Raw genomic sequence first — 23,386 nt, forward strand, 5'->3', positions numbered from 1 at the left:
GCAGTAGGTGGTACCGGCGAAGGGGGGAAACATCCGGGAAAGTATTCCCGGTGTTTCGCGTTTTCGGATAGATGAACCGGAGGGGGAAATTTGTGTGTTTTCTATGCTAGGGATGTGTGGCGGGCGAACGAGCTGCGTATCCGGATTCGTCTCGTCGTTCTGAGCAACTTTCATATACAAAGTTTTTCCATTCGAGCTACGGATGATTTTATATTAATTTCTAAAGATTTAAATCATTTTTAGGATTTATTTAATTAATTTATTCAACATTATCCAGAATAGTAAAATATGACGTCAGCATGACATCATGCTGACGTCAGCAGTCAACTGTGCATTTGACTGGGTCAACTACAGGTGGGTCCCGCATGTCATACACTTCTTAGCTTAATTAGGGTTTAGCTAATTAATTACTGTTTAATTAAATTAACTAATTAATTAGATTAATTTAATTAGGATTAATTAACTCAATTAATTTACTAATTAATAATTTTATTAATTACATTTTTATTTCTTTTTTTATTTTTGTTTTAGGGGTGTGGGGCCACGCTGGCAGTGGCCCATCTGGCCACTGGAGCGGCTATCGGGGCCACGGGAGCGGGCCGCTCGCCCGGACGGGCACGAGCCACAGGACGCGCCGGGGCCCGAAGGGGGCCGCAGAGGGGGGGGGGGGTGCGCGGGCGGCAGCGCGCGTGGCCGTGAGCGGAGTCGTGGGCGGACGAGGAGGCGTGGGCGTGCGGGGCCGAGCGCGGCCACGGCGGGGTGGTGCCAGAGGCGTGCAGCGAGGGAGGACCACGGCGAGGCACAGGGCCGAGCGTGGTCGGCGCGTGAGGGATGGCGCCGGCGACAGAGAACAAGGGGAGAGAGAGAGGGAGGCCGGAGCATCATCGTCCGATGCAGGGGGATGGCAGTGGGCGTGAGGAGGAGGCGATGACGGCGAGCGACGGGCGGGGCGCACTGGCGATGCCAGAGACGACGAGCGGCGTCGGCGCGCCGGGGTCGGGGGGGGGGCAGCGAGGAGGGAGGTGAGGAGGAGGCGGTGACCGGGCGGGGTCCCGTGACTGCGTGGTCGGGGACGGGCGGCAGGGCGCTGGTGGCGACGGGAGGGGCCGGCTCCACGAGGGGGGTGGCGGCGATGGATGACGACGAGGTCGAGGGGCTTTGGGGGCGACGGGGTCACCGGGATCGGGGGAGGCGAGCGCCCCGATCCAGATCGGGTCCTCGGGTGGGGGAAGAGAGCGAGGGGAGAGTGGGTGGTTGGGCTAGGGTTTCGGGGGGTGGGAGATATGGGGAGTGCGGGGTGGGCCTCCTGGTGGCCTGGGTGGCCAGTTGGGCCACTCGGCCCAAGGAGAGGGGGGGGGGGGGCTTTGGCCCTTTTTTTTGTTCTTTCTTGATTTGCTTTTCCTTTTATATTTTTCTTTTATTTCTTTACTGTTTTCATTTATAGTTTCTATTATTTTAGTTTTATAAAATACCAAGTTAGCACCTAAACTAGTATTACTAATTAGGCCACTGCCATAATTATTTTGGCACACTACTAATTTAGTTATATTATTATAACTTTATAAAAGACATTAAATTAATTGTTTTGCCCTATGCTTTGGTTATTTTAGTGAATTTAAATATTATAAGAAATGTTGGTTTCTCCACCATTATTACTCATGAATTATTCGGCAACACCCCAACATTTTAGTTTTAATATTTGAAAATATTTTATCGTTTGCTTGATTTTGAATTCGAATTCAAAACCGGTTTCGAACTAACGCGAGATTTGCAACAGAAATCGAGGTGACGTGGCAACATTAACGTGGGATTACTGTAGCTTGATTATCCGGGCGTCACAATTTGGTGGCTAACATACGCAAATAAGAGCGAGAAGAGAAGCAATGGAATGGTCGTGAAGCTAGCAATGATCAAGAAGTGATCCTGAACTCCTACTTACGTCAAATATAACCCAAAAACTGTGTTCACTTCCCGGACTCCGCCGAAAGAGACCATCACGGTTACACACACGGTTGATGTATTTTAATTAAGTCAAGTGTCAAGTTCTCCACAACCGGACATTAACAAATTCCCATCTGCCACATAACCGCGGGCACGGCTTTTCGAAAGATAATACCCTGCAGGGGTGTCCCAACTTAGCCCATTATAAGCTCTCACGGTCAACGAAGGATAAACCTTCTCCCGGGAAGACCCGATCAGTCTCAGAATCCGGGTTTACAAGACATTTCGACAATGGTAAAACAAGACCAGCAAAGCCGCCCGATGTGCCGACAAATCCCGATAGGAGCTGCACATATCTCGTTCTCAGGGCACACCGGATAAGTCAAGCTACGAGTAAAACCAGGCCTCGAGTTTCCCCGAGGTGGCCCCGCGGGCTGCTCGGTTCGGACCAACACTCGAAGGAGCACTGGCCCGGGGGGGTCTAAAATAAAGATGACCCTTGAGTCTACAGAACCCAAGGGAAAAGGGGATTGGTGGTAGCAAATGGTAAAACCAAGGTTGGGCCTTGCTGGAGGAGTTTTATTCGAAGCTAACTGTCAAGGGGGTCCCATAAATCACCCAACCGCGTAAGGAATGCAAAATCAAGGAACATAACACCGGTATGACGGAAACTAGGGCGGCAAGAGTGGAACAAAACACCAGGCATAAGGCCGAGCCTTCCACCCTTTACCAAGTATATAGATGCATTAATTAAAATAAGATATATTGTGATATCCCAACATAAACATGTTCCAACATGGAGCAATCTTCAACTTCACCTGCAACTAACACGCTATAAGAGGGGCTGAGCAAAAGCGGTAACATAGCCAAACAACGGTTTGCTAGGAAGGGTAAAAAAAGGTTAGAGGTTCATGGCAATTTGGGAGGCTTGATAAGCAAGTGGTAGTTAACGCGGCATAGCAATAGAGCGAACAACTAGCAAGCAAAGATAGAAGTGATTTCGAGGGTATGGTCATCTTGCCTGAAATCCCGCTAGGAAGAAGAACGAGTCCACGAAGAAGACAAACGGATGTAGTCGAACGAATCCTCACAACTCCGGAACGAAACCGAAGCTAGCGAGAGAAGCAACCCGGAAAGAAACAAACAACATAGTAAACAACCACCACATACACATGGCATGATGCACAATCAAGTATGATGCATGTCCGGTTTAAAGAGGCATGGCATGGCAAAGTGCACAAACAATACTACGAGTTAAGTGGAGCTCAATATGCAACGAGTTGCATATTGAAGAAACACCACATCAATTATTTAGTTCTCTCTCGTTTATGTACCCAACAATATTAAATGTTATTAAACATGGCAAGAGGTGAAGCATAAGTAAACTAACTATTTAGGCAAGTTTAATTGAGGCCGGAACAACAAACAACAATTTCGGAAAATCCCCATATGCATATTTAGCAATTTAATGGAAACAACAAATATAAACATTTTAAATGTTGTTATCATGATGCAGATGACATTTACAAGTTTTTATGCAATTTATGAAAATGTTGACATAAGCATGTTATGAAGCATTTGTCACCGTGGTGGAAGAAAAGGGGTGCCATGGCAACGAATCCAAAAATGATGCCACGACAACATATCGGTTCCGGTAGCTCATGGAGATACCGGTGCAAAAGAAGTGGGCGTGAGCGTGTCATGCAAGGATGGGGGGGGGGGTGCTCCCGTATTCCGGGTTCCCACGGGACGGCGGCATGGCAAACGAGGAACGTGCAAAGACCTCTCTCGGACACGGTGCAAACATGAGCATCTCATACAACACACATGCATTCGTTCACGAGCGTCGCCTCGGGGTTATACCTTCGAAGCGTGCGTTTTCGGGGCTGATCGAGTCGGTGCGATGTAGAGGAAGTAGACGTTCTCGGGATGGTCGTCGTGGAAGTAGTGGCACACGACGACGGTAGTGGAAGTAGTGGTTCACGTTTCGTAGTCGTACACACTCCGTAGAGGATCGGGGTCACGACGAGGAACTTGACGTCCACGGGGTCGATGATAGAGTTACACACGTTGTCGGGGTACTTGTTGTTCCGGTCTTGGCGTCCGTAGATGTACACGGCAATCGTAGTGGTACTTGGCGGTTCCGTGTAGTCGAACTTGACGATCCGAGGGGGTACTTGGTGCATCACCGTGTAGTTGTACATGGGTCAAACAGAGGCATTGACACATCTGGAGGGGCATCGAGGGACTTGTCAAGGCCCTGCCTCGGGAGGTCACTGGAGGTGCGTAGAGGCGGCAGAGATGGTGTTGTGCGGGCACGGGCACAAGACGGGTGAAGGGGTGGCGAGGTGACCAGAGGCGCGAGGAGGGGGATCCTGGTCGCGACAAAAGAAGGCAGCGGGGCGACGTCCTTGTCGGACGGAGATGGTGCAGGCGAACCATGGCGAGGCCGAACGTGGGTCTCGGGCAGGAGGTGAAGAAGATGGCAGGGACGCGATCTCCGGCGAGAAGGCGAAGCAGAGGAGGCTGGGGTCGAGCACGGGCCTGACAGCGGGTTGACGCGGCTGGAGAGGCGACGACAGGGATGGCCTGGACAAGGCCGGAGGTCGGGGAGGGAGCGGCCGATGGTGGCCGGACCAGGAGTCGAGGCGGTGGACCTCCTGCTCGGCGACAGACGAAGCGGCAAGGAGGAGGCGCCTGGGAACGGCTCGGGCTCCAGGAGCTCGGGTGCTGGACGAGGAAGGGAGACGCGAGGACGAGGCGGGTCGATGGGGCGGCGCGGTTCACGAGATGGACAACGCGGGGCTGCAGGATCCGGGGTTGGGGCCGGAGGGGCGGATCGAGGGGCTCCTCCCCTAGCTCGATGCGTGTGTGTGTGTGAGTGGCGGCGGTGTGGGAGAACGAGAGGAGATGGAGATCGATGGGAGCAAGGTGGGATCAGGCTAGGGTTATCGATGCGGTTGGGCTTAGGTGGGCCGGTGCTGCGGGCTAGGCCGAGCTGCGGACTGGTGGGCTGGCTGCATCTCTCTCTCTCTCTCTCTAATCTCTTAGCAAAGCAAAAAAAGGAGAAGAAAAGAAAAGCTAGGAGGAGAGTTTGGGCAAGGGGATAATTTTCCCGGACTCATAAAAATGTGCTTGTTCCAAGAAAAATAGAAAGTGAGCATGGGCGTGAAGTAGACTTCAAACTCATTTGAATTATTTTCAAATGAGTGTAGGAAGGAAGTGGGTATTTGGTAGATCCAAAAATGTAGAGAGTTTTGGAAGAGCCTCGATAAATGAGATAAGAATTGTTGGCAAAGTTTGAGGCAAGGAATTGAGGTAGAAAATGCATGGAACTTAAACTGTAAGTGTTTTATGGTTTATTCCTAAAGGATGGAATATTTATCATAGCTCCCTAATAATGGGAGGATATGTTATAAAGATAAATCACCATGTGAATTCCCTCGATTTAAATAGATCAAAAATCTATGCAATTTATTTAGTTGAGTTTTAAAAATTAAATGACATGATGGCATGATGACATGATGCAATGCAAAAATAAAAGAGCAAGCACAAATGAAACACACAGTGATCACAAGAATATGGAAGTCTTCTGAAGCGTCGGTCTCGGGGCGTTACACCTAGACAAGTTGTCTGCAACGGGGTTCTCAGCTCCCTTTCTATCAATAACATGCAAATCAAATTCTTGTAGCAAGAGAACCCATCTAACAAGTCTAGGTTTAGCATCTTTCTTTTCCATAAGATATTTAATAGCAGCATGATCAGTGTGAATAGTTACGTTAGAATCGACAATATAAGATCTGAACTTATCACAAGCAAATACAACTGCTAATAATTCTTTTTCAGTAGTGGCATAATTTCTCTGGGCATTGTCTAGAGTTTTACTAGCATATTGAATAACATTTAATTTCTTATCAACTCTTTGCCCTAGAACAACACCTACAGCATAATCGCTAGCATCACACATAATTTCAAAAGGTAAATTCCAATCGGGTGGCTGAACGATAGGTGCAGAGATCAACGCTTTCTTAAGTATTTCAAATGCTTCTACACAATCATCATCAAAAACGAAAGGTATATATTTTTGTAAGAGATTAGTCAGAGACCGAGAAATTTTTGAGAAGTCCTTAATGAACCTCCTATAAAAACCGGCATGACCAAGGAAACTTCTTATACCTTTGATGTCCTTAGGACACATCATCTTTTCAATAGCATCAACTTTAGCTTTATCAACTTCAATACCTCTTTCAGAAATTTTACGCCCCAAAACAATACCTTCATTAACCATAAAGTGGCACTTCTCCCAATTCAAGACAATATTAGTTTCTTCACATCTCTGCAAAACTTGATCAAGGTTGCTCAAGCAATCATCAAAAGAGGATCCATAAACGGAGAAATCGTCCATGAAAACCTCACATATCTTTTCACAAAAGTCAGAAAATATAGCCATCATGCATCTTTGAAAGGTAGTAGGTGCATTACATAAACCAAAAGGCATACATCTATAAGCAAAAGTACCGAAAGGGCAAGTAAAAGTGGTCTTTGCTTGATCATCAACTGACACATGTATTTGAGAGAAACCAGAGTAACCATCTAGAAAGCAAAAATGTGTATGTTTGGACAATCTTTCTAGCATTTGATCAATAAAGGGTAAGGGGTAATGATCTTTTTTAGTAGCCTTATTTAATTTGCGAAAATCAATTACCATCCTATAACCTCTAATAATTCTTTGCAGAATCAATTCATCTTTATCATTAGGAACGACAGTAATACCTCCCTTCTTAGGGACACAATGGACATGACTTACCCACTGACTATCAGCAACGGGATAAATTATACCTGCCTCAAGGAGCTTTAGTATTTCCTTTCTTACCACTTCTTTCATCTTAGGATTCAACCGTCGTTGATGATCAATAACTGGTTTGGCATCTTTCTCTAAATTTATTTTGTGTTGACATAGAGTGGGACTAATGCCCTTAAGATCATCAAGAGTATATCCAATAGCAGCACGGTGCTTCTTCAGAGTTTTCAATAAATTTTCTTCTTCCTTCTCTGAAAGGTTAGCACTAATAATAACAGGATATATCTTGTTTTCATCTAGATAAGCATATTTAAGAGTATCGGGTAATGGTTTAAGTTCAAACATGGGACCACCCTTGGGTGGAGGAGGATCCCCTAGGATTTCAACAGGCAAATTGTGTTTCAGAATGGGTCCCTGTTTAAAGAATACTTCATCTATTTCCCTTCTTTCATTCATAAACATATCATTTTCATGGTCTAGCAAATATTGTTCTAAAGGATCACTAGGAGGTACGACAATAGAAGCAAGACCAATAATTTCATCTTTACTAGGCAATTCCTCATCACGAGGTTGTCTACGAAATTTAGAGAAATTAAACTCATGAGACATATCATCCAAGCCAATAGTAACAACATCCTTTTCGCAGTCTATCTTAGCATTAACAGTGTTTAAGAAGGGTCTACCAAATATAATGGGACAAAAGCTATCTTGTGGGGAACCAAGAACAAGAAATCAGCAGGATATTTAGCTTTCCCACACAAGACTTCAACATCTCTAACAATCCCAATTGGTGAAATAGTATCTCTATTGGCAAGCTTAATGGTGACATCAATTTCTTCTAACTCAGCAGGTGCAATATCATGCATAATTTATTTGTATAAGGAAATAGGTATTGCACTAGCACTAGCACCCATATCACACAAGCCATGATAACAATGATCTCCTATTTTAACAGAAATAACAGGCATGCCTACCACAGGTCTATGTTTATCTTTAGCACTAGGTTTAGCAATTCTAGCAGTCTCATCACAGAAGTAAATAACATGCCCATCAGTATTATCAGCCAAGAGATCTTTAACAATAGCAATATTAGGTTCAACTTTAACTTGCTCAGGAGGTGTATGAGTTCTAATATTGCTTTTACGAACCACAGTTGAAGCTTTAGCATGATCCTTTATCCTAACAGGGAAAGGTGGTTTCTCAACATAAGCAGTAGGAACAATAGGATCATTATAAGTGATAGTCTTTTCTTCAACTTTAATAGGCTCAACTACTTTTACTTCTATAGGAAGATGATATTTAAACCACTTCTCCTTAGGGATATCAACATGAGTAGCAAAAGATTCACAAAAAGAAGCTACTATCTCAGAGTCAAGTCCATATTTAGTGCTAAATTTACGGAAAACATCGGTATCCATAAAAGATTTAACACAATCAAACTTAGGTGTTATACCTGACTCCTTACCTTCGTCGAGATCCCAATCTTCAGAGTTGCGTTTAATTCTTTCCAATAAATCCCATTTGAATTCAATAGTCTTCATCATAAAAGAACCAGTACAAGAAGTATCGAGCATGGAGCGATTGTTGTCAGAAAGCCGAGCATAAATTTTTTGAATAATCATTTCTCTTGAGAGCTCATGATTGGGGCATGAATATAACATTGACTTAAGCCTCCCCCAAGCTTGAGCGATGCTTTCTCCTTCGCGAGGCCAAAAATTATATATATAATTACGATCACGATGAACAAGATGCATAGGATAAAACTTCTGATGGAATTCCAATTTCAACCGTTTGTAGTCCCATGATCCCATATCATCACATAGCCTATACCATGTCAATGCATCTCCCTTCAAAGATAAAGGGAAGACCTTCTTCTTGATAACATCATCGGGCATACCTGCAAGCTTAAATAATCCACAAACTTCATCCACATAGATTAAGTGTAAATCGGGATGCAATGTTCCATCTCCTGCAAAAGGATTAGCTAGCAGTTTCTCTATCATACCCAAAGGAATTTCAAAGTAAACATTTTCAATAGGTTCAGTAGGTTGAGGAGCAACTATTTGCTCTACTGGTCGGAGTGAAGATACCCCGAACAAGCCCCTCAAAGGATTACTTTCCATAGTAACAAGTGACAGTAAATTTCAGCACACTATATAAATTTTTCCTTACCAAATTCCACCTACCAAAGGCGCTTCACTCCCCGGCAACGGCGCCAGAAAAGAGTCTTGATGACCCACAAGTATAGGGGATCTATCGTAGTCCTTTCGATAAGTAAGAGTGTCGAACCCAACAAGGAGCAGAAGGAAATGATAAACGGTTTTCAGCAAGGTATTCTCTGCAAGCACTGAAATTATAGGTAACAGATAGTTTTGTGATAAGATAAATTGTAAAGGGTAACAAGTAACAAGTGTAAATAAAGTGCAGCAAGATGGACCAATCCTTTTTGTAGCAAAGGACAAGCCTGGACAATTTCTTATATAGAGAAAAGCGCTCCTGAGGACACATGGGAATTATCGTCAAGCTAGTTTTCATCACGTTCATATGATTCGCGTTCGGTACTTTGATAATTTGATATGTGGGTGGACCGGTGCCTGGGTGCTGTCCTTACTTGGACAAGCATCCCACTTATGATTAACTCCTATAGCAAGCATCCGCAACGACAAAAGAAGTATTAAGGTAAACCTAACCATAGCATGAAACATATGGATCCAAATCAACCCCTTACGAAGCAACGCATAAACTAGGGTTTAAGCTTCTGTCACTCTAGCAACCCATCATCTACTTATTACTTCCCAATGCCTTCCTCTAGGCCCAAACAATGGTGAAGTGTCATGTAGTCGACGTTCACATAACACCACTAGAGGAGAGACAACATACATCTCATCAAAATATCGAACGAATACCAAATTCACATGACTACTAATAGCAAGACTTCTCCCATGTCCTCAGGAACAAACGTAACTACTCACAAAGCATATTCATGTTGATAATCAGAGGGGTATTAATATGCATATAGGATCTGAACATATGATCTTCCACCAAATAAACCAACTAGCATCAACTACAAGGAGTAATCAACACTACTAGCAACCTACAGGTACCAATCCCAGGCTATGAGACAAAGATTGGATACAAGAGATAAACTAGGGTTTGAGAGGAGACGGTGCTGGTGAAGATGTTGATGGAGATTGGCCCCCTCTCGATGAGAGGAGCGTTGGTGATGACGATGGCGATGATTTCCCCCTCCCAGAGGGAAGTGTCCCCGGCAGAACAGCTCTGCCGGAGCCCTAGATTGGTTCCGCCAAGGTTCCGCCTCGTGGCGGCGGAGTCTCGTCCCGAAAGCTTGCTTATGATTTTTTCTCGGACGAAAGACTTCATATAGCAGAAGATGGGCACCGGAGGGCCACCGGGGGGCCCACGAGGCAGGGGGCGCGCCCCCCACCCTCGTGGCCAGGGTGTGGGCCCCCTCTGGTATTTTCTTCGCTCAGTATTTTTTATTATTTCCACAAATAACTTCCGTGGAGTTTCAGGACTTTTGGAGTTGTGCAGAATAGGTCTCCAATATTTGCTCCTTTTCCAGCCCAGAATTCCAGCTGCCGGCATTCTCCCTCTTTATGTAAACCTTGTAAAATAAGAGAGAATAGACATAAGTATTGTGACATAATGTGTAATAACAACCCATAATGCAATAAATATCGATATAAAAGCATGATGCAAAATGGACGTATTAGGCCCACCCGGAGGCAAGGACCACCGCAAAACGGAGCGGTATTTTGATGACGTCCTGGAGGGTGCCCGAATAGTAGAGGGCCAATGCTCAAAGGATATAATGTTTGTGTGAATGTGATATATTATCCAGACTTTGTGTTATGAACCAGGGTCTGTAATATATGTATGCTTTTAATTGAAACTGCTTTCCTCCTGTGCGACCGTTTTTAATTCTAATAGTTTGCCAGTCGTCGGCTTCAGCCCGCACGTAGATGCTACGGGGGTGTTTGGAATAGCGCACGATCACACTTGACCCAACGTCTTGGTCCGTAAAGGAGGTGTCTACGCAGCGAACCAGGCAATCAGACTATGCGGCTTTATCACCTTCACTTAGCCATAGGAGTTTGACGGTGGGACTAGGTACTAGCCCCTGGTGCGTATGCGGCTATCCGAACTGGGATGCCTTAGATGCGTGACCAGATGAAGGCCAGTCCTTCGTATAATATGAACGAAATCGCAAGAGATTTATAGCAAGTCGCTGAATCGCCAACCAGCTCTCGCTGTATCATGACAGTCAATTTTCAGCTTTCTCTACTGAGGTGTTTGACCGGACGAACCAGAAGCACAATCGTAGTAGTTCTCCCTTTACTACCCTAGCTGAACAAGCGGTACGTAAGGTAGTAATCACGGGAGCCGGGCAACCCAACTATTGATCAAAGACATGATTCGGAGCTGATGCATATAATGCAATATTTGGGACGCCGTATACTCTAGAAGTATTCGGACTTTTGTCTTTTTAGAATATGTGTGGCCGAATAGAGCCCCTAGCATTTAAGTCGTACCAAAGTATATATGGCAATCTGACGCGAAGAAGGAATACAGATTTATGAAATAAACCAATACCGAACAGGGGTTGGTGAAAAACTGTTTCCATTATCATCTGATTGATACGTCAAAACATGCTATTACACATAATGCCATAAAGATCAAGGCTATTTTACATGCCGAGAATTTGTACACAAGGGGAAGCTGTATACAGGGCCGAAATAAGGAAAGGTATTCTTGAAGATTCCCTTGACTTCCTGCCGCACGTCTGCGCCGCTATCGCCTTGGTGCCGAATCCTTTAAGACGAGAAATCGACGATCGCGTGTATAGAGGGGGGCCTGTGAAGGAGCCCTTGTACAACCGTGAAGTGATTAGGTTTTATCGAACCTGTAATATGAGAAAAAAAAGGAAGGAAGGAAAAAGGTTAAGGTCCAAATAGGTTCGGGCCGCACTATGAACCTCGTCCGCAATGTGCCTCTGTCGTTGCCCAAGGTATTTTAAGTGCGTAATTATGCACGCGCGGTACATATGCCGCGGTTAGATGGGGCAATTGACGGAGGCGGAAATGCTAGTCCAGCTTTGGATTTACCAAGCTGTCATTCTGCAGAGTAGGCCGGACTCGTTTAACAGTGTCCGGGGGCTTGATGCCGATGAAATGTTCGGTTTGATAAGGCCGCTCTGTACCTCGGCTGCGAGGGCCGTGGTATGATCCTCAGTATGGAGGGAGCGCTCCATATTTCCATTAACTGTTATAACGCCACGTGGTCCGGGCATCTTGAACTTTAAGTAAGCATAGTGCGGGACTGCATTGAAGCGGGCGAAGGCGGTTCGTCCAAGCAGTGCGTGATAACCACTGCGAAAGGGGACAATGTCGAAGATCAAGTCTTCGCTTCGAAAGTTATCCGGTGAACCGGAGACTACTTCCAATGTTAATGAACCTGTGCAACGGGCCTCGACGCCGGGTATCACTCCTTTAAAGGTGGTGTTATTAGGCTTGATTCTTGACGGGTCAATACCCATTTTACGAACAGTGTCTTGATAAATCAAGTTAAGACTGCTGCCGCCGTCCATAAGGACTCGAGTGAGATGGAATCCATCGATGATTGGATCGAGGACCAGGGCTGTAGAACCTCCGTGACGGATTCTGGTCGGGTGGTCTCTACGATCGAAGGTGATCGGACAAGCCAACCAAGGGTTGAATTTTGGGGCGACCGGCTCGATGGCGTAGACGTCCCTTAGTGTGCGCTTGTGCTCCCTCTTGGGGATATGAGTGACGTATATCATGTTCACTGTTTTTACCTCAGGGGGAATTTCTTCTGCCCCCCTGTGTTCAGTGGGCGGGGCTCATCGTCGTCCTTGCTTGGCGGCCCTTTCCCCTTATGTTCGATATTTAACTTACCGGCCTGTTTGAAGACCCAACAGTTTCTGTTGGAATGATTTGCAGGCTTGTCGGGGGTACCATGAATCTGGCAAGGCTGATCGAGTATTTTGTCTCAATTGGATGGGCCGTCCCTGTTTCCTTTGAATGGCTTCTTCCGCTGATCGGGTTTAGAGCCGCTGAATCCGGCATTGACCGCTGTATCTTCAGTTTCTTCATTGTTGTTCCGACGCTTGTGCTTGTTATGTCGCGGCTGTCTGTTGCCGTCTCTAGCTTTGGAGGTGCCGGGGTCGCTGGTACTGTTGCTTCTACGAGCTAACCAGTTGTCTTCTCCCACGCACAAGCGGGTCATGAGTGTGGTAAGAGCTACCATAGACTTCGGCTTTTCTTGGCCGAGGTGTCGGGCACACCATTCATCGCGGACGTTATGTTTAAAGGCCGCTAGGGCTTCAGCGTCCGGACAGTCGATGATTTGGTTCTTTTGAATTAAGAACCAAGTCCAGAGTTTGCGGGCTGACTCTCTGGGTTGCTGGACTATGTGACTAAGGTCATCGGCGTCTAGTGGCCGGACATAAGTACCTTGGAAGTTGTCTCGAAATGCATCCTCCAAATCTGCCCAGTTGCCAATAGAGTTCTCTGGGAGGCTGTTTAGCCAGTGTCGTGCTGGTCCCTTTAGTTTTAGTGGGAGGTATTTAATGGCGTGGAGATCGTCACCGCGAGCCATGTGAATATGGAGAAGAAAGTCTTCAATCCATACCGCGGGATTTGTCGTTCCGTCGTATGCTTCAATGTTTATGGGTTTAAACCGTTCTGGGAACTGGTGCTGCATTACCTCATCGGTAAAGCATAAGGGGTGTGCAGCGCCTCTGTATCGGGCAACGTGACGACGGAGTTCGGATCACATCCGTGTTCGGTTTTAAGCCAGGGTGAGGTTATGCTTATCGCGCTAGGCTTGATGGCTGTCATCTCGCGTTGGAGCACACCCCCTTGAACCGTAGATTGATCTGGCCTGATCGGATCTATTGTCCAGGTCCTGGCGTAAGTCGTAGGTGTAGCCCGGAGCCGCTACCTCTTTGCCTCGACGACGAGGTGGTGCGGGCTGGTGTTCGGCATAAGTAGTCGCTTTGTCTCGCCCACGTGGTGGTCGGCCTAGTTCATCAGCATGATTATATCTTGACGGTATTGGCTCAAGGGCCTTGTCATCGTATTGTGGCAGCAGCTGACGCTTCGGATAACTCTTCATTGGGCGCTCGAGGCCATATTCCTTAGCAGCTAGGACCTGGGTTCATCTGTCGTTGAGCGTATCCTGTTTGGCTTGAAGCTGTTGCTGTTTCTTTTTTAGGCTCCTCGCAGTTGCGATGAGCTGTCGCTTAAAGCGCTCTTGCTCGACGGGTTCCCCTGGCACGATGAAGTCTTTGTTGCCGAGGCTGACATCCTCCTCGGAGATCGATATATTGTTACTATCTTCCGAATCCTCATTCCCGACTGGCTCGTCGGGGTTGACTTGTCCCTCCTCCCATTCATCCTGCTCGGACGCAGGCTCGGCGGGGTCTTCGAGATCTTCGGCATCGTCTAGAGTGTTGTTGTCTCCGGTGCCGGTATTGCTTTCCTTTCGCGGCGTGATTGTCGGCGTTCTGGGAAGGGGGTCCCCAGACTTGCCTGCCTGCGGCCCACGGCATGGCTAAGCCAGCAGGCCGTACGGCCCATCTTCATCAACAAGGCATTCAAGACCCACGCGAGGGGCCAAGCCTCGTGAGGCGGACGCCGCAAGACCTCCTCAGGAGTGGCCTAGTCAGGCAGGCTCACAAGGAGCGGAGATATCAAGGCGGGGCAAACCTCACGAGGCTCTCGTGACGTGAGCCATGACGATCAACACCAGGCGGGCACCAGCGCGCGCAGCGTCCTTGTTTCCTCTTTGGTGCTAAGGAAGCAGGCGCAGGCGAGGAGTACCAAGGCATCAGGCAAAGGTTGCCATATCGGTGCAACGAGACCAAGACCAGGAGGACGGCAAGACGGAGGTCGTCATGGAGCCCAAGACGGCGTCACCACCAGAGCTTTTCGCAGGCGAAGACTGCTTTTGTCAGGATAGCTTGTACAGGGTGTCCCCCTTCAAATTTTCCCGCCGTTGTTGGCTCCCTTCCCGCTCAATATTTGGGAAGAGGACCATGGCCTATATAAGTAGAGCTAGCCACCACAGTAGGGGGCATCGAGCAGTCCATCCAGTTCTCACCCGCTATGTCACCAAGCACAAGAACACCTCAACCTCAAGAGGCTACTCTTCCCTCTGTACTGTTCATCATCATCCCAAGAGGCAATCCACCACCGCCACACTGGAGTAGGGTATTACACCACAACGGTGGCCCGAACCAGTATAAATCTCGTGTCTTTCTGTGTTGCGAGTTCGCCGAGTCCGTCCGCGAGATCTTAGCGAGCTAGGGCGTAGATCGGTAGGAGGGAAAGACTTCACGCGCACCCCAGTGTTCGAACCTTAAGGGTTTGCCGGAACCCCACATCCGACATTTGGCGCGCCAGGTAGGGGTGCGCCGGAGCTCCTCTCCACCAACCTGCGGCCCGCGCCGCCGTGCTTCGCCTCCATGGCAGGTGCCCCGCCATCCGCCTCTGCGGCCGACATCGACAGCGGGGCGTCTGGGTACCGAGCCCTGGCCCCCGCCCTAGGTGAGTGCGGTGGCCAACCAAGTTCAAGCCAGAGATGCCGCCACGTTACGAAGGCGCGACAGACCCGTCGCCGTTCCTGCTGGCGTACGAGGAGGCTGTCCTCGAAGCCGGAGGCAACGACAAGATCATGGCCAACTGGTTCCCCATGGCCCTCGCCAGCGAGCCACGCGCTTGGCTGCTCAACCTCCCGGGATCCATGGTGGCCTCCTAGGGGGAACTCCGCGACCTTTTCACCGCTCGCTACGCGGTGCCGGCGCACCACGCAGTCGCGACCCTGCTGGGCGGCTCTCAAGCACCGCCTTCGGACCGCCACGTCAAGCCGTTCCTCCGTCAGATCGGGGCCACCTCCAAGCGCCCGGGGGCTCCGCTGGGTTGGGCCACGCCGGAGGCCGACCTCACCTTCGGCTCAAAATACCACCCCGACTCCACCACCAGCTCCGGCATGCTCCCAATGCTCTGCACGCCCACCATCTGCAACGTGGCCGTTACCAAGACCCTCATCGACGGCGGTGCTGGCCTCAACTTGCTCTCCGTAGAAGCCTTCAGCCTTCTTCACGGGCCGCTCGAGCGGCTCAGCCTCAGCAAGCCCTTCTCGGGAGTGGGTGGTGGAGCTGCCCACTCTCTGGGGCAGATCCGACTCCCTGTCACCTTTGGCACGCGCGACAACTACCGCACCGAGCTGGTGGACTTCGACATCGCCCGCATCGGTCTCCCGTACAATACCATCCTCGGATACCCAGCTCTCGCTCAGTTCATGGCGGCGACTCACCCGGCCTACATCCTCATGAAGATGCCAGGGAGCAAGGGCGTTCTCACCATCAAGGGGGACACTAAGGAGGCCGTGACGGCACTCAGGCTCACCTTCAAGACCGCGGCAGCAGGACAACCCGCCGGCGCGAGTACCCCCGAGGCCGAGGAGGCCACACCTACCAAGAAGAAACAGCTGTTCACCCAAGACAAGGCAGAAACCAAGCAGGTGCCGGTCAATGAGGACAAGCCTTCGGGAGCCACCTTTACCATAGGCGCCGGTCTCGACCCGGGTCAAGAAGAGGCCTTGGTGAGGTTCTTGCGCGCGAACAAGGAGATATTCGTGTGGGAGCCCAATCAGCTGGTAGGGGTCCCGAGAGAGGTGATTCAGCATCATCTGAGGGTATGCCCCAACATACGCCCCATGAAGTAGCGGGCGAGACGGCAGTCCATTGAGAAGCATGCCTTCATCGTCCAGGAGACGCGCAAGCTGGAGGCGGCAGGTGCCATTCACGAAGTTCGATATCCCGAATGGCTGGCGAACCCCGTCGTAGTGCCAAAGAAAGGCGGGAAGGAACGGATGTGCGTCGACTTCACCAACCTTAACAAAGCCTGCCCCCAAGATCCGTTCCCGCTCCCGGACATCGACCAGATAGTCGACTCCACCGCCGAGTGCGACCTGCTGAGCTTCCTGGACGCATTCTCGGGGTATCATCAGATCAAAATGGCGATAGAAGACGTGGAGAAGACAGCCTTCCTGACACCATGTGGGGTGTACTGCTGCACCTACATGCCCTTTGGGCTGCGCAACGCGGGCGCGACTTTTCAGCGACTGATGCACATCGCCCTGGGGCGGCAGCTCGGGAGAAACACAGAGGCCTGCATCGACGACATAGTGGTAAAGTCTCGCGAGGCAAGGACATTGATCCAAGACTTGGAGGAGACCTTCGAGAGCCTGCGCCAAGTGAACTTGAGGCTTAACCCAGAGAAGTGCGTGTTTGGCGTCCCCTCCGGCAAGCTGCTAGGATTCCTCGTATCCCACAGAGGGATCGAGGCGAACCTGGAGAAGATCAAGGCCATCGAGGACATGAGCCCACCACAGACCCTCAAAGAGATGCAGAAGCTAGCAGGGCGGGTGACCGCATTAGGGCGTTTCATCTCCAAACTGGGAGAGCGTGCCTTGCTCTTCTTCAAGCTCATGAAGAAGAAGGGCCCGTTCAAATGGACCCCGGAGGCCGACCAGGCCTTCCAAGACCTCAAGAAATACCTTACCAGCCCTCTGGTGATGGTGGCACCACGGCCTCTCGAGCCCCTGGTACTCTACCTTGCCGCCACCCCGTACTCCACCAGCGCGGCGCTGGTGGCGGTTCGAGAGGAGCGCCAAGCCAAGGGCGCACTGCGCCAAGCCGGAGCTGAAGTGGCGCAGAGTCAGGAAGGCGCAGCAAAGACATCAACGGTTGAAGACCAAGCTCAGCAGGACAACGTCGTAGAAGCTCCTGAGGACAGTCAAGTCTCCGGAACCCCTCCACCTCAGGAGATGCCCCAATCTCCGCAGGACCCGAGCCCCGACAGTGTGCTAGCCCTTGTCGAACAACTGGTGTACTTCGTCAGCACCGTGCTGCGAGACGCGAGGGCACGCTACCCCATGCCTCAGAAGCTCCTGCTCGCACTCTTGGTGGCCTCACGCAAGCTGCAACATTACCGCCAGGGGCACCCCATCAAGGTCATCTCAGCCTACCCATTGGAGAGGGTGCTCAGGAGCCCTAACTCAGCTGGAAGGGTCGCTGAGTGGAACATCAAGCTGCAAGCATTCCAGTTAGAGTTCAGCACTACCAGGGTCATCAAGGGGGCCGCACTCGCTGACTTTGTGGCAGAATGGACGGATGCCCCGACACTTGAGGAAGGCGAAGACCGGTCCACCTCCCCAGGGAGCGAGGCTCCAGACGGCTGGGTCATGTATTTCGATGGTGCCTTCGCGCACCAGGGCGCGGGGGCTGGAGCAGTGCTCATCTCGCCCACCCAGGACAAGCTCTACTACGCCGTGCAACTCTGCTTTCAGCACGGCGAGAAGGTCTCCAACAATATCGCAGAATACGAAGGCCTCATAGCTGGCCTGAAGGCTGCGACGGCCCTAGGTGTGAAGCGCCTTACCGTCAGAGGCGACTCGCAACTCCTCGTCAACTTCTCCAACAAGGTGTACGAGCCGAAGGATGAGCATATGGAGGCCTACCTCGCGGAGGTGCGCAAGATGGAAAAACAGTTCTCGGGCCTGGAGTTGCAGCACGTGCCCCGGGGCACCAACAAGGAAGCCGACGACATCGCCAGGAGATCGTCCAAGCGGCAACCACAAGAGCCCGGTGTCTTTGAGGAGCGGCTCTTCAAGCCATCAGCTACACCACCCCTTTCAAGCATGACTCAGCCTCGAGAGGAGCTCCCACAGCCTCTTGCCACGGGAGCCCCGGCCTGTGGCCTGACCTCAGGAGCTCGACTGCTCTTGGCGCTCGAGCCCCAAGAGGAATGCTGGACCAAGGAATTCAAGGAGTACCTGACGCACAGGATGCTGCCGGAGAAGGAAGAGGATGCGGAGCGCGTGGCCCGGGAAGCCACGACATACTGTATCCAAGACGGTGAGTTGTACAGGAAACGACCGAACGATGTCACGCTGCGCTGCATCTCCAGTGATCAAGGAAGGGAGTTGCTGATTGACATACACGGCAGGGACTGCGGACACCACTCGTCGTCACGAACCCTTGTCGGCAAGGTGTTTCGTAGTGGATTCTACCGGCCAACAACACTCAACGACGCAGCCGAACTGGTGAAGTCCTGCGAAGCTTGCCAATTCCACGCCAAGCAAATCCATCAGCCAGCTCAGGGCCTCCAAACCATCCCGCTCACATGGTCGTTCGCGGTCTGGGGGCTGGACATCTTAGGCCCGTTCCCTCGGGCGCCAGGGGGCTACCGCTATCTCTACGTCGCCATCGACAAGTTCACCAAGTGGGCGGAAGTGGAAGCCGTCCGTACCATCCCGGCCGGCTCTACTGTCAAGTTCATCTGGGGCCTCGTGAGCCGCTTTGGGGTCCCCAACTGCATCATCACAGATAACGGTTCATAATTTACTAGTAACCTCTTCAAAACCTACTGTGCTAACCTTGGAACGCAGATCTGCTATGCTTCGGTGGCCCACCCCAGGAGCAATGGTCAGGCTGAACGCGCCAACACGGAGGTCCTGACGGGCCTCAAGACCAGGACCTTCAAGAAGAAGCTGGAGGCCTGCGGCAGGGGCTGGCACGACGAGCTCCAGTCCGTGTTGTGGTCCATCTGCACCACCGCTACCAAGCCAACGGGCGAGACTCCATTCTTCCTCGTCTACGGAGCTGAAGCAGTCCTTCCTCACGAGGTCAAGCATCGCTCCGCACGGGTCCTGGCGTTCGACGAAACGCAGCAGGACGCCACGCGGGGGATGGATCTTGTGCCGGGGGAGGAACATCGTCGCGAAGCTGCACTGAGGGCGGCAAGGTACCAGCAAGCACTGCGGCGATACCACTGCCACAACATTCGCTCCAGGACGCTCGAGACGGGTGACCTAGTACTGAGGCGGGTCCTCTCCAGGGAAGGGCTGCATAAGCTTTCACCCATGTGGGAGGGCCCGTTCAAGGTTGTCCACATCTCCAGGCCTGGCGCCGTGCGCCTGGAGACACAGGACGGGATACCTATCCAAAACGCCTGGACCATCCAGCACCTCCGGAAGTTCTACCCATGAAGCAAGGCCCAGAGCCTGTGAAGAAAGGCCCAGAGCCTGTGAAGAAGGCCCGGTGCATGTGAAGAATCGCCACCCGTGACACTCTCACGTAATAATGAGTTGGGGTTGTACACGCCCCGGAGTCTCAGGAGCGCCGGCCTCAAGCCCTAGGGCTCCCGCCCACGCCTAGTGGCAGCACTTAGCTCCGCGCTGGTGAGAAGACTTGAAGACTAGATTAGGTGCCGGACGTGGCTTTTCATTTGCTTTCCGTAGTTGGCTCGCTTTTCCTTAAATCAAAGTTTGCTTTCGGCGGTTCCTTGCTGATTTGATTCCCTCGCCTCTTACCGCATTTTCCGGCTCTGGTTTGCTCGTATTCTCTCTCTCGCATACCTCGCGAGGGGACTTGGCAGGTGCCCTCGTGAGCGTTTTTCTCCTCTCTGCCTTCTCGCGAGCCACCCTCGTTCGAGCCCAAAAGCTGGACCATCCCTCCTGGTCCGTGCCCCTCGGGTACCGCGATACAAAGCGTCAGGTCAAGGCTTGGGTGGACGGCAAATCTTTTAACGCACTTCCTAACGAATTTTTGCAGTTCCTAAGCGAATGCAGGCCACCAAGGCAAGATGGACACGAGGAAACAAACACCTCGTGAGGAAGAGGGCATCCTGAATATATCAGGTTAAGTTAACTTTGCGCAAAATAATGACACGACACGGGAGCGACACGCGTAATGCAATAACCAAGGAACCATAGTTTGGTACACGCCCCCTTGGGCCCATACTGGTTTCGTTCTTGATGCAGGAAAAGGAGCAAAACAAAAGCGGTGTTACGGCGATCCACGGAGGCAGGGGCCTAGCGACATCCCGAGCCTAGCCAGACCCCTCCTCGCGCTTCATGGAGGCGTGGCGATGAGACGACCCGCTGCCGCCTTCGAAGCGGGCGCGGCAGTGCGGCGGCTAGTCGTAGCCACCACTGCTGGAGCTGTTGCCGGAGGAAGAGCCGTCGTAGCTGGATGAGGCACGGTCGCCGCCAGGGGCGGGCTCGCCCTCATCCTCGTCACGACCGTCCCCAAGGCCGAGCACCTCCTCATCGTTGTTCGTCTCGGGGCAGCACCCGGTGCGGCGAACATCTTCCCCAAACACCCTCACATAGAGGGTCGATCCACCATCGTACTTGAAGTGGAGGGTGCACTGCCTGCCCAGGCCGCGCGCGCGGGCGAACGTCTGCCAGCCGCGGGCCAAGGCTATTTTGCCCGCGGCGGAAGTCTCGATCGTGACCCAAGAGGCCTTGCTGCAGCAACCATCCGCCTGCAACCAGAGTCCGCCTGGACCAGCGGCCGGAAGTTCGCCGGCAAAGAAGCGCGGAAGTTGGAGCCAGTTGCCGACCGGGTTCTCCGACCAGAAGACAAACTCCGCCGGAACCTCCGCCGTGTGGAAGCGCGGATGTGGGGGCCACACCACCATAGCATGCCTCCCCTCCTTGCGCGGACTGCCGCGTCCGTGCTTGGGCGCCGGGGAGGCGAGTCCCTCGCGAGGGGCCTTTCCCTTCTCGGCGGCGGAGAACTTCCTTCGTGGCACCATTGGTGGCACTGCAAGCAATGGAGTGAGGAGGAAGAAGCAAGCAAGCGAGGAAGAGATGGGCGACGGGGGCTCTGCCCCCTCCCCATTTTTAACGGAAGAAGGCCAACGGGCGCCTCCCACGATCGCAGGTAATGATGGTTTTCCTTGCATGTCGCAGGGACTTGTCAAGTTGTGCAATTGCGGAGGCAGCATGGGGAAGCGGAGACGCCCACGTCCAATCAACCGCCACGCATCAACCGAGGCCGCAGGCTTTTGGGGTCCGCGGTCCTTCATACTTGACCCTTGGCTTCGCCGCGAAGCCAAGCCCGAGGGCACCTTGGGCCCGGGGGCTACTGTCGGCGTTCTGGGAACGGGGGTCCCCAGACTTGCCTGCCTGCGGCCCACGGCGTGGCTAGGCCAGCAGGCCATACGGCCCATCTTCATCAACAAGGCATTCAAGACCCACGCGAGGGGCCAAGCCTCGCGAGGCGGACGACGCAAGACCTCCTCAGGAGTGGCCTTGTCAGACAGGCTCACGAGGAGCGGAGAATCAAGGTGGGGAAAACCTCACGAGGCTCTCGTGACGTGAGCCATGACGATCGACACCAGGCGGGCGCCAGGCGGGCGCCAGCGCGCGCAGCGTCCTTGTTTCCTCTTTGGTGCTAAGGAAGCAGGTGCATGCGAGGAGTACCGAGGCGTCAGGCAAAGGTTGCCATATCGGTGCAACGAGACCAAGACCAGGAGGACGGCAAGACGGAGGTCATCGTGGAGCCCAAGACGGCGTCACCACCAGAGCTTTTCGCAGGCGAAGACCGCTTTTGTCAGGATTGCTTGTACTGGCTGTCCCCCTTCAAATTTGCCCGCCGTTGTTGGCTCCCTTCCCGCTCAATATTTGGGAAGAGGACCAGGGCCTATATAAGTAGAGCTAGCCACCACAGTAGGGGGTATCGAGCAGTCCATCCAGCTCTCACCCGCTAAGTCACCAAGCACAAGAACACCTCAACCTCAGGAGGCTGTTCTTCCCTCTGTACTGTTCATCATCAGGCCAAGAGGCAATCCACCACCGCCACACTGGAGTAGGGTATTACACCACAACGGTGGCCCGAACCAGTATAAATCTCGTGTCTTTCTGTGCTGCGAGTTCATCGAGTCCGTCCGCGAGATCTTAGCGAGCTAGGGCATAGATCGGTAGGAGGGAAAGACTTCGCGCGCACCCCCGTGTTCGAACCTTAAGGGTTTGCCGGAACCCCACATCCGACATCGATTTTGAGCGACGCCCCTGACATCGACGTTTCGATGGTGCCTCAACGGGCTTGTCCTCGATCGGATCCTTGCTGCCGTCGTTCTCATCCTTTTTCGGTGTTTCCACCATATACACGCCATATGTGGAGGTGGCCGTCCAACGCCCGGTGATGGGAGGATTCCGGCCTGGTTCGTCTCTGGCATCATCGTCCATACCATCAATGTCTTCGGAGGCGTAATCTAGCATGTCGGTCAAGTCCTCGACAGTGGCTATTAAGTGGGTGGTGGGTGGGACGTAAAATTCCCCGCTCTCAGCCCCTAATCCGGGCTGGGCTTGGTTCAGAGGTGATACTTCCATAATGGCGAGAGATCGCATTAAGTCCAGGGCCTCGCTTAGGAGCGAAGGCCGGGCGGGGAACCGAGGTCCTTCAGAGCTAAGTATGGCACATGACACCTGGCCGTGCTCAATGGGCGTAGACCTTGATAATTCGTAGCTAGCTTCCAGGGGTGAGTTCGGCTCTCCAATGATAGGGAGAGTCCTGCTTGATTCCAGGCTTGCCGAAGATATAGTCGCCTCTGGGTCTCTGGCAAAGAGCTCCGTAGTATAAGAGAGTCCGGTGGGTTTCAAACTCCCATCTTCAGACAGGTGGTTTGCTCTGGATCTAAGGCCAGGGCAGGGATGATTGCTGACTCTCGCATGAGGCCAGATAGTGGATCCGACGGGTTTCCTTCTTGAGGATGAGGAATAGCGGTCGATGCCGTGAACCCTTCA

This window comes from Triticum aestivum, chromosome 6D (assembly GCF_018294505.1).
Source record: "Triticum aestivum cultivar Chinese Spring chromosome 6D, IWGSC CS RefSeq v2.1, whole genome shotgun sequence".
In the NCBI taxonomy this organism is placed as follows: domain Eukaryota; kingdom Viridiplantae; phylum Streptophyta; class Magnoliopsida; order Poales; family Poaceae; genus Triticum; species Triticum aestivum.